The 13,782-nt window shown below is 44.6% G+C and overlaps 3 long non-coding RNA genes across 4 annotated transcripts in view; 1 reads left to right on the top strand and 2 right to left on the bottom strand.

Annotated features, from left to right (window-relative positions):
• LOC139623341 (uncharacterized) overlaps positions 1-13,782 on the bottom strand; it is a 343,520-nt gene that overhangs the window by 39,264 nt on the left and 290,474 nt on the right. The window lies entirely within an intron of this gene.
• Positions 195-1,855, bottom strand: LOC139623339 (uncharacterized). Its single transcript, XR_011691480.1, has 3 exons — positions 1,439-1,855; positions 819-940; positions 195-549 (listed from the first exon to the last, which is right to left on the bottom strand). It is a non-coding gene; the product is annotated as an uncharacterized lncRNA (long non-coding RNA).
• On the top strand, positions 7,089-12,290 carry LOC139623337 (uncharacterized). 2 transcript variants are annotated; one of them, XR_011691479.1, is made up of 4 exons: positions 7,089-7,702; positions 7,864-8,558; positions 8,640-8,809; positions 8,936-12,290. It is a non-coding gene; the product is annotated as an uncharacterized lncRNA (long non-coding RNA). The 2 variants fall into 2 exon arrangements; XR_011691478.1 differs by having other exon boundaries at positions 7,089-8,558.

Below are 13,782 nucleotides of genomic sequence, written 5' to 3'. Positions count from 1 at the left end.
GCACTCATGAAGTAGTCAAAATAGTTTCCTAATCAAATGGGTAACTAGTAATCTAATCTATAATAATAATTATATATATATATATATATATATATATATATATATATGTATGTATGTACTCTTTTTTCCAGTCACCTCTCCTACCTGAAAAGTGATTAACTGGCAACCTGTACAGTGTGTAATTAGCCCCACCCCGTGTGTGCTGTATTGACTTAGAAAAAAACGTCCCATTTAGTTGCGGAGCAGACACGCATGAGGCACATTTCCTCAAAATCAGAGCATATTTTGATTTTGTAATTAGATTTTGTTTTTGGAGCAATGTGTGTGGCTTTGTTACAGTATTAACCAATTCATTACCAATTAATACTAATCAAACCATATGTAACATTTGATCATCTGACAGTGTAAATAAGATAAAGAGGCGATTCAAAATGCAAAACAATCAGAATTATTCAGACAACAATTTGGCTTAGGTTACTTATTTTCTTTCAGTCGTTTACTACAGTTAATTACAGATTAAATGTAATCCAGAAATGTGTGTCAACCGAACTCCATTATGCAAAACGGTTGCTGGTCTATGACCTTTTTCACCCTCCAATTCAGCCAGGTGGGTTGTGCCTACCAAATTTGGTAGCATAAGTGGGTGCCCCACAAAAACACATTACAAAAAACACAACTTTCAGCTATTCTGGGGCCTACGGGGTCAAATCTGACATAATTTACAGCCTTAATTCATAGTTTCAATTCGTTCAATCATTCGTAGAACAATTTGGCATAGGTTACTTATTTTATTTCAGTAGTTTACTACAGTTAATTACCAATTAAATGTAAAATCCACATTTAAAGGTATTCAATACAAAATTAGAACATTGTGTTTTTCTTTTCAAATTTTACTTAATGACCCTTGTTGTACTTGCAGGTGACCATCCCCAGAACATCTCTCTTGAGACAATTACTTTATGCCATTAACTTTGTATTTTTTTTCTCTCCCGTAGTTTGTGTTTCTCCTATCTCTCCCTCTCTCTGTCCTCATTCTGCAGGTATCTCTGCCTCTGGAGCAGCAGGATCCAGATCCACCACTACTCATCATTACTATTAACCACTGTTATCTGTCATTATTATACACAGCTGTTCCTGGTCTCTCTCTCTCTCTCTCTCTTTTCTCCTCTCTTCTCCCCCCACCCCCCCTTTTTCATCTCCTCCTAAACCCAACTGGGCAGACGGCCGCCCACCCTGAGCCCAGTTCTGTTGGAGGTTTCTTCCTGTTAAAAGGAAGTTTTTCCTCCCCCCTGTCGCCAAGCGCTTGCTCTTTGTGGGAACTGTTGGGTTTTTCTCTGTAACAAAGTAAGGTCTCGACCTTACCCTGTAAAGTGCCTTGAGATAATGTATATTATGATTTGGCGCTATACAAATAAAATTGAATTGAATTGAATTGAACTGAAATAAAAGGCGCCAGCATCATCACAAACCCTTCGTCACCAGGCTCAGCCTCTGGCATTTGTGTATGACTCTCTCATTGCCTTTCACTGGAGAACCATCTTATGGACTGCAGATAACCTCAGAGTCAGTATCTCCCAAATATGCAGTGGGAGACAGTGTGATCCTCAACTGTCACTTCACTCTTGATCCTGAGGACTTGTGAGGAATTGATATTCTTTGGAGTGTCAAGAATTCAGATATCCTGATGGAAGATGCATTTGTCATGTGGTATGCTGGAGACCATCACATCTATGATGATTTTGATCCATTCATTAGCAGAGTTCAATTTGTGGATCCCAATCCTCCCAGTGGCAATGCTTCAATAATCATCTTTGCAGGATTACAAAAACTCCGGGAATCGGCAGCATCCAAACTCGCCTGGCTGTAATGGAGAAACCAGCTAAACCTGTGTGTGACCTTGAAGGCATTGTTGAGGTGAATTCCAAGGTGAGACTCAGATGTACAAGATCACAAGGCAGCCCCCCCATGTGGTACAGATGGTCCAAGGAAAGCAGAAACAAGATGCTCCCCCGTGATGCTATTGTTGATCCTGTGCGAGGTGACCTGTTTTTAACAATCACCAGCGACGACAAACTGGGCACCTACATCTGTACAGCTGAAAACCTTGTGGGTTCGGAGACGTGTGCCTTAACACTCATATCCAACTCAACAATTGACAAGGTTGCAATTACAACATCAGCTGTGCTCACTGGGCCTCTGGTCATCATTGTCATCACCACCACTGTTTTCTGCCATCGCAAAAGAAGACATGTGGAGTATTCTGGAAATGAGCTCAAGGAAGATGAACAGGTCCCACAAAGTGGCAGGCAAGAACCCAATAGCACGACACAGAAACACTTCAGGTGAAGGAACAGTGTTTAATAACAAGCCGAGGTCAAACCAGGTAGTCAATCCATGTAGCAAACAAATCCAGTAGGAGCAGGCAAAAGGGAAGATCCAAAGTCCAAAAAGGCAGGTCAAGACACAAACAGGCAGAATCAGAATCAGAATCAGAATAACAGGATGCTGGAGAGCTAGGTAAACACACTAGACAATCTGGCAAAGAACTGAGGGAAATGGACCGGTACATATACTAAGGGCTGATTAGCTGATGAGGAGCAGGTGAGTGAGGGGGTGGGGCAGGCCAGGTGAATGAAATCAGCAGGTAATGCAGAGCAGGAGGGAGCGGCAGAGTCTGAAATCACATGATTTAGTGTGGCAAAACAGGAAACAAATGAAAAACTAAAGCCTGGCTGAAGTTGTGACAATATGTGAATTTGGATTAGAGTATTTTTTGAATCCGGAAGTCAGAACATAAACTAGCACCAGTGGAACAATTCTCAACAGGGTTTAATAACATTATCACATTAATATTGGCAATTTCTGTAAAATAGGAAGTCAAGACCAAGATTCTGCGGAAGAGGAAAGAAAGCAAGTCTTCAGGAGACATTGCATATGTGGAGATGAGATGCACAGTGAAGCCAGAGGAGGACGAAATGTATATGGACATGAGATGCAGACATGAGGAACCTAATGATAAACAAAAATGGGGGAGTCAGACTTGGTGAAATATAAAAATACTGTTGAGCATATACTGACTTTGTGAAGTTCCAGTTCTGTTAGCAAATGTATGACATTTCAAGACACCTGCATTTGATTTTTGCTGAGAGGTAAGACCTCTATTTGCATTTATTCATATACATTTCATTTATATTCATTTTATTTTATTTCATATTCTGTTTCATACATTTTAATTGTTGCAATTAAAATGGGTGTTGATTTTCATTAACATTTATCATAAAGAAATGTACATTTTCAAAATAAAAGTTCTGTGAGCAAGCACAGCGTCTTTCAATTCTCCAGTCTTTGAATCACACAGAAATTTTAGCTGATTTAAGTGAGTGTTGAGAGTACATTACATACATTAGCTTGCAGATGACATGAAGAGTTGTCCATCATGCCCACTCTCATGTCAGTGGGTGTTTCCTAGAAGTTATGACATCTTCCAGAAGTGCATCTGTGGGGTCAAATTTGACATATCTCAGAGCCTTACCCTTCAAATTGCTTCTCGACCACAAATGACAGAAGAAGGGCAAGCCCGAAAAGTATTCTCAGAGGGCTTTCTGAAACAGCCTCCGGCTCCTCTCTGCGACCTTTTTTGGCCGAGTTACGGGGTCTCAAAGCTGATGTTTTGGCCTGACGTTTAGCTAAATAACTTGGGGGCAGAGTCAACTGTGGGGGCAAGCACAAGATATGTTACTCAGTGGGGTGGGACGAATCAGACGATACCCAGCTTTGGGCCTGCTGCAACTCTTTCGCTCAACCTCCTACAGCCTCAAAAGGGCATCAGGGTCATTGCCCCTGAGAAAATCCTCAGCTGAATTTAGACAAACAAATACCCTTTTTTCCCCAGAAAGGTTTGGAGCCAAAATTCCTTTGCAGCGGGGCTCTGGGCCCTTCTAATTTTGGTGCAGCTCGGGTGCCCCTTGACCCCTAGGCTGAGGAGTGAATTTTCCATTCTTTCCTAAAGCACCCTTCTGGAAGTTAAGTTGTGCCCCCTTCCCCCATGGAGGCCAAAGGAAAGTCTGCAACTGTCCAAGCGCGGACTTTGTTTTTACTTCAGAGGTGCTCTCCGAACACTGACAATTGGGTGCCTCTAGCTCAAAAGGTGGCCGAACGGCAGCCGCCAACACACTTGCAAAAGCGCAGGGAGCCTACAGTAGAGGCAGCCATTTGAAAGTGCATACTCCCCCTCCTGGAGGCAAGAGAGAGGGGAGCAGGAGTCTCATTTTCTGGTTCATCGATTGTCCAAGGGGTACCCATTATACCTGCGAATTGGCTGAGCAGCACCCCCAAACGCACTCGCAAACAGGTTTTTGGGGCCATGTGAATCTGTCCCGTCCCGTCAATCGGCAGTCAGAGTCGCAAGGATCTGATTTTGACCTATGATCTATGACCTTTTTGTTCAATTCAGCCATGAGGGTTGTGCTAACAAAATTTGGAAGCTGGCCTACCAAATCTCAAAGCTAGCCAATTGAATTGGGAAGTCCATCGCTAATGAAGGAGGAGCAAGGTACAGAGGTAGGGCGGAGATATATGACTCAGGGAGAGGATCCAAGTAGGACAATACCACTCTCATGCCACTGGGACTAAAACAGACGTTTGGAAGAAACATACTGAATTTGGTAGTGGAATCGTGAATTTGGAAGTGTGAATTTGGAAGGAATGTAAATTGCATCTGTAATGGAGGAGGAGCAAGATACAGAGGTGGAGCGGAGATATATGACTCAGGGGGAGGATCCAAGTCAGACAATACCACTATCATGCCACTTGATCTAAACCAGGCTCTTAGAAGTAACATAATGAATTTGGAAGTGGAATCCTGAATTTGTAAGCGTGAATTTAGAAGGAATGTAAATTGCATCTGCACAGGAGGAGGAGTAAGGTACAGAGGTGGGGCGGAGATATATATGACTCAGGGGGAGGATCCAAGTCAGACGATACCATTCTCTTGTCTCTTGTAATTAACATTCTGAATTTGGAAGTGGAATCGTGAATTTGGAATCAGAATCAGAATCAGAATCAGTTTTGCCAAGTATGTTTCCACATACAAGGAATTTGTGCTGGTGATTGGTGCAATTGGGGATCAGAGGGATCAGTGACAGTGGGGCTCTCTAGCCTTGTTGATAAGGCTGATAGCAGACGGGAAGAAGCTGTTTTTTTGGCAAGAGGTTTTGGTCCTGAAGGACCGCAGCCTCCTGCCAGAGGGGAGTGTCTCAAAGAGTTTGTGTCCAGGGTGGGAGGAGTCAGCTACAATCTTCCCTGCACGCCTCAGGGTCCTTGAGGCGTACAGGTCCTGGAGGGATGGTAGATTGCAGCCAATCACCTTCTCCGCAGAGTGGATGATACACTGCAGTCTGCTTTTGTCCTTCTCAGTGTCAGCAGTGTACCAGATGGTGATGGAGGAGGTGAGGATGGACTCGATGATGGAGGTGTAGAAGTTCACCATCATTGTCCTTGGCAGGTTGAACTTCTTCAACTGCCTCAGGAAATACATCCTCTGCTGAGCTTTCTTGATGAGGGAGCTGATGTTCAGCTCCCACTTAATGTCCTGTGTGATGGTGGTTCCCAAGAAGCGCAAATGCTCCACGGTGGCCACGGGGGAGTCGCACAGGGTGATGGGGGTGGGTGGGGCTGGGTTTTTCCTGAAGTCCACTATTATCTCCACTGTCTTCAGAGCGTTAAGCACTAGGTTGTTCTGCCTGCACCAAGTCACCAGACGGTCAGTCTCCCACCTGTAGGCAGACTCATCGCAATCAGAGATGAGTCCAATGAGAGTGGTGTCGTCTGCAAACTTCAGGAGCTTGACAGACTGATGGCTGGAGGTGCAGGTGTCGGTGTACAGGGAGAAGAGCAGAGGAGAAAGAACGCAGCCTTGCGGGGATCCAGTGCTGATGGTCTGGGAGTCAGACACATGCTTTCCTAGCTTGCGTGCTGCCTCCTGTCAGACAGGAAGTCAGTGATCCACCTGCAGGTGGAGTCAGGCACGCTCAGCTGGGAGAGCTTGTCCTGCAGCAGAGCCGGGATGATGGTGTTGAAGGCAGAGCTGAAGTCCACAAACAGGATCCTGGCATAGGTCCCTGAGGAGTCCAGGTGCTGGAGGATGAAGTGGAGAGCCATGTTGACGGCGTTGTCTACAGACCTGTTGGCTCTGTAGGTGAACTGCAGGGGGTCCAGGAGTGGGTCAGTGACGGATTTGAGGTGGGACTGGACAAGGCGCTCAAATGATTTCATGACCACAGAGGTCAAGGCAATGGGTCTGTAGTCATTTAGTCCTGTGGGCCTTGGTTTTTTGGGGACAGGGATGATGGTGGAGGATTTGAAGCAGGCTGGCACGTGGCAGGTCTCCAGTGAGGTGTTGAAGATGTCCGTGAACACTGGAGACAGCTGATCAGCATAGTGCTTCAGGGATGATGGAGAGACAGAGTCAGGACCGGCTGCTTGCTGCTTGCTACTCAATGTGTGTTTACTGGTGGCTAAACATTGTATTGCCTGCTCATGGAAGACGCAAGAGGTTTGTGGAGTTTCCTCCTGGTTAAAAGGGATGACTTTGCACTTTACTCTTGAAAAAATAAGTTATTTTATAAAAGACAAACTTGACAAGTTTTGGAATATCTGGAACATTTTTCATGACTTTATGGAACATTACAATATACCAAGTGATTCAATTCAATTCAATTCAATTTTATTTGTATAGCGCCAAATCATAATATACATTATCTCAAGGCACTTTACAGGGTAAGGTCAAGACTTTACTTTGTGTGATGATTTATACAATGATGCAGTGCTTCCTCTACATTCATTTAAGTGGTGGGCCGCCACTGCTAAATCATAGCCGCCACGCCTTCAAATTTCTTTCTTTTTTTTTTTTTTTTTTATTGTCGCAAATGCACCACCGCCACATCTCTCCACCTTCACAGCACAGCCTGTGTGATGATGAGCGCAACAGCGGGGGGAGGGGAGGAGAGGGGAGGGAGGGAGTGGGGTGGTTGGGAGATCCTATTGGAGTTAATTACTTGCAAGAGCACGGCCTTGAAAGTGACATCACGTCAGGCACCAGGTCAGAGTCAGAGAAGTGTAGTCGTGAGGAATAAGGCAGCGAATTACCGGAGAAAAGGTAGACTTATTAGCCAACTTAGTGACGCTAACTTGGGTAAACTAATTGATAGCATTAAGCTAATATCTACACGTCATTATGTATGCTGACTGCATTTTCAGATGAGCTTGTTCAGATACTTCTCTAAGAAGAGAAAGACAACAGATGAAGAAGACGCTAGTCAGGTAGACTATCATAAGCCTTTTACTGACTCGTAAATGATGATAGTTAGGTAAAAAATAGTATTTTAATGTTCACACTTGTAATCAGATGTGATGTGAGTGTAAACTATATAATGCTGTTAGCGTTACGTTACTCACACTTTTAATGTAATCTTATTAGACAAGCAACATTAGACAGGGGGGAGTTGTTAAACAAAGTGGAGGAGAGCAGAGCACAGCAGTGGGAGAGCTGGGTGAAGGTGCAGGAGAGAGAGATGAGAACAGAGGAGAAATCTTGAATGACTTGCAAGAAAAAAAAAAGCGAAGCACAGGCTATCAGGATGGGACCCTAAATGGGTGGGAAAAAATAGCCGGTTCCACTCATGGCTCTACCACACTGATAATGGTGAGTGATCAGCATCTTTTTTTCCTTTCTTGTTTTTTTTGTGCATAATATACATGTCAATATTTCTATTAAATAATAAATAAATAAATGAATAAATAAATTCAGTGTATTTCCATTCTAAGAGCAATGATCAATAATGCCACGTTACTCTGTCCCTATAGGAATGTTCTGCCGCTTATGTCGGCAGCATAAGCAGGCACCAAAAAGGGGAACAGAGAAGCGGCCATTCATTGAGGCAGGCTGTCAACTTTACTGCGTTGACTACCTGGATAGGCACATGAGTACGGAGCACCACAAACAGAGTGTGAGGTCTCAGGCCTTACTGGCACAAGGTGAATTAATAGGAAGTCATTTAAACTGATGGATCAGATCATCTTAAGTACGACCTGCTTTGTCTTGCTATAACATATTTGTACCTGCTTTGTATAGGTTCCTCTGTTGTGGTTGCCTTTGATCCAGTCATTGTATTGGAGCATGAGGCAATCATCGGGGGGTTTAAATGCCTCTACTATTTAACAAAACGAGAGCAAGCATATCACACAAATTATCCAGCTCTTCTTGAGCTAGCCGAGTTGCTAGGATGTGACTATTTTAAAAAGCTGAAGGTAAATTATTATCATGCTACTACTGTGTATTGTTTATATTTGCATATCATCACTGCAAGTCAGCGTGCCTCAATCTCAAAACTATATTTAATATAATTTACTTTTAGATTGGAAAAACTACAAACTACTGGTCTTATATAATAATAGATGAGATGTTGGAGATCTTAGCTGCAGTGGTGGAGGAGCCAATCCTCAAAGACGGATGAGAGCACAGATGTCTCTGTGAAGAGGCAGCTAGATCTGCATGTCAGGTATTATTGAGAGGACAATAATTAATGACTGAATCAGTAATACAGATATGTTGAAGATGTCTTTTTAAAAATGTTTTTCAGATATATGAACGCAGAAGGCCAACTCTACAGCCAGTTTCTTGACCTGGTGCAGGTTACCGATGGGAAGGCAGACAGCATTGTAGCAGCCATAAAGGAGGTGCTGGACAAAAAAAAAGTTCAAACCGAAAAACTTTATGGATTAGGAACAGATGGAGCTGCTGTAATGACTGGTATGAACTCACTTGCAAGCAGATTTTTTTTACAGTGTGTTTTACAGTATAACTGGTGAGCATGAGGTTAGAGAGAACATGAATTTGTTACTTGTTTTGATATATCTTTTTCTTTTCTTGTAACAGGAAGGTTGCATGGTGTAGCAAAGCAGTTGCAGGATGCCTTTCCCTGGTTGCTGCCAGTTGCCTGTGCTGCCCATCGTCTTGCCCTGGTATGTAGAGATGCCTCATTTGAGGTTCCATACATGGCTACCTTCAGGGACCACCTGCAGCAGCTCCACCTATACTTCCGTAACAGCGCCAACAGAACTGCTGTTCTGAAAGCTGCAGCTCAGTCCTTGGGCCTTAAGGACTTAAAAGTAACGGTGAGATCATAGAAACACATACTTTTAACACTGGGCATTATTGTGCATAGAAATACTTTCTGTCTCAATCTTTTATCTTAACAACTGAAATATTTTTTAGCCAGTGAAGGACACACGCTGGCTGTCAGTGGAGGAGGCTTTTAGAGACTTAAAGACTTTGTTCACAAGTGCTCCCATCCTCATGCACCCTGATCCAACCCAGCAGTTTGTGATGGAGGTAGATGCCTCAGACACTGGGGTTGGAGCGGTATTGTCTCAAAAATCACCCAAGGACCAAAAGTTGCATCCTTGTGCCTTTTTCTCCCGTCGTTTGTCCCCTGCAGAAAGGAATTATGATGTCGGCAACCGGGAGCTTCTGGCGGTGGTCCTGGCCTTGGAAGAATGGAGGCACTGGCTGGAGGGAGCTGAACATCCGTTCCTGGTCTGGACAGATCATAAGAACCTCGCCTACCTCCAGTCAGCCAAAAGATTGACCCCCACCAAGCTCGTTGGTCACTGTTCCTGGGACGGTTCAATTTTACCCTGTCCTACCGCCCGGGCTCCCGGAACGGCAAACCTGACGCTCTGTCCCGTCAAACAGAACAAGAGAAATCTAGTCCTCCACCCGAACCCATACTGCCGGCATCCTGTTTCGTTGCTGCTGCCACCTGGGAAACACCTCGAAACACTGGTGAAGGAGGCTCAGCTCACTCACCCAGATCCAGGTAATGGTCCCCCAAACTGTTTGTTCCAGAGCCTGCACGTTCCCAGGTACTCCAGTGGAGACATTCGTCAAAGTTAACCTACCACCCAGGCGTTTCCTGAACCCTCTCTTTCATCAGACAGTGGTTTTGGTGGCCCACCATCTCTCGGGACACAAGAGAATTTGTAGCTGCCTGCTCTGTTTGTGCCCGAAATAAGTCTTCACATCAGCCACCAGCCGGCCTGCTGCGCCCACTACCGGTCCCCAGTCGCCCCTGGTCTCATATTGCTGTGGATTTCGTCACAGGTGTTGGGATCTCAAGTCATGAGTTCTGAGAAGAACAATAGAGAGGCCCGCGTGCTTCTCCTGAAGCCTGACTCGAGCCACGCCTCGTGGGGAGAACAAAGGAGTGAACTACATTTCCCTCCAGGCTATGGGCCAAAACCACCCCCACAATTCACACCTATGTGTAAAATTGGAGTTTGAAAGAAAACTCCGCAACGGCATTGGCCGAGGCCAGGCATTCCCAGCAGGGATCCCCGGTGACGTCACTCAGGTAATAAAAGCGGCGCTGCGACCCTCCTCCTGCGTTTAATTCCCGTGCACCAGTACAGTAGAGAGCTACTCCAGCTCTCTCCGCGACTCGGCTGCTGAAAGGGAGCAATCTGCAACATTTGACCTTTTTCCAGAACTTCTTCAAGCCCAGGTCACAGTCTTCAGCTCGCAGGCCGAGCGCACAGACTGCTGTGTTTCTCTTCTTTTCGGATCCGACGTAGATCGCTGTGCAATCAGCTGATTTCACGTCCTGTGAGGACGAGCGAGTGTCTTTCGTCTGCCTCCTCCCCCATGTTCTTGTGTTTCCTCACAGCAGGGGCGTGGTGCAGCACTAGCAGCCTGACCCACCTGCAGCCCATCATTCATCAAGCCAGTTTAAAACCCCCGGTTCATCACCCACTCTCTGCCAGATTGTTCTGCTTGCTTAGTGGTAAACACTTCAGGCCTTACCAAGTCCCTTGTGTTTTTTGAACGTGGATAATCGCTTTGTGTTTTTCTGAAGTGTTCATCAGTGTTTTCGCCTTGATCCAGAGTTTCCAGCTCCAGTGCTTCTACCTGTTCCTGCTGTGAAGCCTGTCCTGCTCCCGCAACCCGGACTCTCCCTGAGTCTCCACACTCCACGGCCATTCCCTGCCACACCACTCAAAGCTGCCAAGTTCTGACAATAAACCCTCCTATTTCCTGAATCTGCTCTAGGGTCCAATCCAGACAAAAAATTTGGATCCCATGTCATTTTCTGTCAAGTATTCACACTGTCAAGACCTCCTGATGGCAAAGGCAAAAAAGCTCACTGTCTTTGAACGTGTTAGGATTGTTGAGCTGCATAAGCAAGGCCTCTCACAACGTGTCATTGCTGCCGAGGTTGGACGCAGTAAGACAGTCATTTTGAATTTCTTAAAAGATCCTGAAGGTTATGGTACAAAGAAGTCTAGTGGTAGACCCAAAAAAATTTCACCAGTGCTGAGCCGCAGGATTCGATTGGCTGTCCGTGAAGACACGGGACGATCCTCGACCCAAATTAAGGCCATTACTGGTGCTGACTGCAGCCCAATAACCATCAGACGGCATCTGCGAGGGAAGGGTTTCAAAAACAAAAAACGTCTTTAAAGGCCACGTCTCCTTCAACGCCACAAAATTGCCCGTTTGGACTTTGCAAGGGAGCACCAAACATGGGACATTGAAAGGTGGAAGAAAGTTTTATTCTCTGACGAGAAAAAATTTAACCTTGACGGTCCTGATGGCTTCCAACGTTACTGGCATGACAAGGAGATCCCACCTGAGATGTTTTCTACACGGCACAGTCGGGGGGGCGCCATCATGATTTGGGGTGCTTTTTCCTTCAATGGAACAACGGAGCTTCAGGTTGTGCAGGGGCATCAAACAGCAGCTGGCTATGTGGAGATGTTGCAGCGGGCATCCCTCATGACTGAGGGCCCTCGTCTGTGTGGTAATGACTGGGTTTTTCAACAGGACAATGCTGCAGTTCACAATGCCCACCTGACAGAGGACTTCTTCCAGGAGAATAATGTCACTCTTTTGGACCATCCTGTGTGTTCTCCTGATCTAAATCCAATTGAGAACATTTGGGGATGGATGGCAAGGGAAGTTTACAAAAATGGACATCAGTTACAGACAGTGGATGCCCTTCGTGAGCCATCTTCAACACTTGGATCAACATTCCCATTAGCCTCCTGGAAACACTTGCATCAAGCATGCCTAAACGAATTTTTGAAGTGATCAACAAGAATGGTGGAGCTACTCATTGCTGAGTCCTTTTTTGACACTTTGATTTCTGTTTTGAGGGGGTTTTTCGGGTTTCTTTGAGCTATGGTCTTAAACTTTTGATCAGCTGATGAACAGCCTATTTCAGTTAAATTGTTTTCAAGTTGTGGCAGCAGGATGGTCTCTTACTTTGTGACTGAGGGTCCAGGTTCATTCCTGAAGTCTAGAGGTTCTTCTTTGGACCAGTCACTCTTCACAGACACACAGCTGGATTCTGGGAACTCTGCTCTCAGTCTGTGGTTCTGACCTCTGTAAACACAAACCTGTTTTCAAACATGGCTTTACTTGACCATGACACAACATCACTGACAAAGGCAGTGGACACACACACACACATAGTATGGGAGAGTCACATCTGCATAAATATTAGTGATGGTTAAGACAGTCTTGTTTGTAATCAAAGGATCACTGTGGTGTTTTTCTACATTTTTGCTCTTGACAACAAACACCATGAAAAGATCCAAATCAAAAACGAGTTAGTCTGTCCTTCAACACCTCCCTCCTCTGTCTGTGGATCTTAGCTCTGAGCCTATCAGTTCTTACTGAAAACATTAATCTTTAAAAACACCTCACAAATGTATAGTTTGATTTCTTAAACAATCTCAGTAATGTCCTCAAACATCCACTCACTGTAGTTTCTATCAAACAAACAGGAGAAACCTATTTTCAGCGGCAGATTAATCCATATTTGGTGCTGTGATGAGTATTTGTGGCAGCAGGATGGCCTCTTACTTTGTGACTGAGGGTCCAGGTTCATTCCTGAAGTTTAGAGGTTCTTCTTTGGACCAGTCACTCTTTACAGACACACAGCTGGATCCTGGTGACTCTGCTCTGTCCTCTTCCTCCACACAATCACTCATCTTCAGATACAAACACACACAACACAAAGAGTTTATTTTAGTCTCAAAACTTGCAGACATAAAAACCATGCATGTGACACAAGCACACAGAACAGAACAGATTTGTGAGCAGAAAACCTTCCTCACGAGGGAACATTTATGCTCTGCAGGCGCACAGATCTGTGGCCATGACTGCACAGCATCGTCATGAGGGAACATATCTGCATAGTCGCTCAACCCTCTCAACTTCCAGCATCCCAACACTCACTTATCATGTTGACTTTTGAGACTTTGGAGGTGGGAACAGTGGCTGGTATCTACTCTCTGCTCTTTTGAATGGTTGTTATGGTTACACCAGACGACACATACAGTCCCTGACAAAAGTCTTGTCACTTATCCATTTTGTAGAAACAACAGCTTATAACCTGACTTTTAATTAATCCATTGGTTTTAGAAATGGCTCATGTGAAAGCTAAAATCCTCCCAAATTATGTTTAATATACTAAAATAAATTTGCTTCATTGAAGAAAGATTGATCATTTAATCAACACAGAAAGGTCAGATTTTGGCAAGACAAAAGTTTTGTCGCCTACAGAGAGTAATGTGAAAATTGAACAAATAATTTACTTCAAATACAAAAATATGTTGCATAACATCAGTGAATTAAGTAGTGGTGCTGTGAGATCCATATTTAATATCTTGTATGACTTCCATGAGCTTGAAGGACTGCATCCATGCGGTTCGACAATG

Source organism: Trachinotus anak, unplaced genomic scaffold, assembly GCF_046630095.1.
Source record: "Trachinotus anak isolate AG129_WGS33_773 ecotype Australia unplaced genomic scaffold, CSIRO_AGI_Tana_v1 ptg000007l, whole genome shotgun sequence".
NCBI classification, from domain to species: Eukaryota; Metazoa; Chordata; class Actinopteri; order Carangiformes; family Carangidae; genus Trachinotus; species Trachinotus anak.
The sequence above is the reverse complement of the archived record's forward strand: the minus strand, read 5'-3'. Positions and strand labels throughout refer to the sequence as shown.